The 1,032-nt window shown below is 40.8% G+C and overlaps 1 long non-coding RNA gene across 1 annotated transcript; it reads right to left on the reverse strand.

The window, feature by feature from the left end:
• LOC106108371 lies at nt 1-1,032 on the reverse strand. The gene is made up of 3 exons (XR_001225927.1): nt 946-1,032; nt 390-455; nt 1-12 (listed from the first exon to the last, which is right to left on the reverse strand). It is a non-coding gene; the product is annotated as an uncharacterized LOC106108371 (long non-coding RNA).

Genomic DNA, 1,032 nt, shown 5'->3' on the forward strand with positions numbered 1-1,032 from the left:
GCTGCTGCGTCGCTGTATTACATGCCATTATTATATACTAGCTGTTCTCATGCGGTTTCAACAGCAAAAAAAGTCAAACACAAAAAACATAGACATCCTTTGATATTGAATAACAATTACCGTTACCATAACAACCTCGTTTTTTGATGTCAGCTTGTAGTTTTTGGTCCCTTTCTTACATGAAGGTTTCTTTAAATTTCTTCACCCCTAAATAAAATAGCTTGAAAATAGCCTACAGGGTGTCGTAAGTTTAAGGTTTTTTGTGTTGTATGTGCTGTGATTGCTGACATCCTACGTAAGTAAGTGATGTGTGTTTACACTTTATTATTAGAATACATTTAGTAATGTCGGATACTTTAATGCGAGAAGTATGAGATGGGGCAACTCACGTGGTGGTGTGAGAGGGCGTGTCTCGCGTGGTGCGGCGCCATCAGCTCCAGTGGCGCCCCTCGAGCCTGCAACATTTATTTAACTAACTCAAGTAACTTTCCTGTCCCATAGGGTTAGCAGGAAGAGATCGCTCTTAGCGATAAGGCCGCCCTTGCGCAAATCAAGTAACTTAATTTTAGCTTCCTGTTGTATTATTTGTGCAAAAGTATTATATAAATGAATAAATAACTATGAAAGAAATTGTTTTATTAGAATATTATTACAGAATATTAGAAAACTGAAGTAATTGTGGCGGTAGTTTTATAATAGTAGGGTAGTTTTATAAAAGACTGCAAGAAGTGGCATGGCTTACTGTTGAAACTCACGACTGAGAGACCTCAGTCACTCAGTCGTTCAGTCGCTTAGTAGCTCAGTAGCTCAGTACATTGCTAGACGTCACCACAGAACGTTCGATATCTTTTAGTTGCGTTTGTTTTAGTTTTAAAGTAATTCACTAGTATTGCTCATATTACCGTTTGACTATTATTTGTATTGAAATGTATAAGAATATGTTACCTCAGTGAGCAACAGGGGGCCGTGCGCGGCGTGGTGCAGGTCGGGCGCGGGCTGCAGCGGCGACAGCCCGCCCTCGCCGCCGCCCAC

Source organism: Papilio polytes, unplaced genomic scaffold, assembly GCF_000836215.1.
Source record: "Papilio polytes unplaced genomic scaffold, Ppol_1.0 DF821586.1, whole genome shotgun sequence".
In the NCBI taxonomy this organism is placed as follows: Eukaryota; Metazoa; Arthropoda; class Insecta; order Lepidoptera; family Papilionidae; genus Papilio; species Papilio polytes.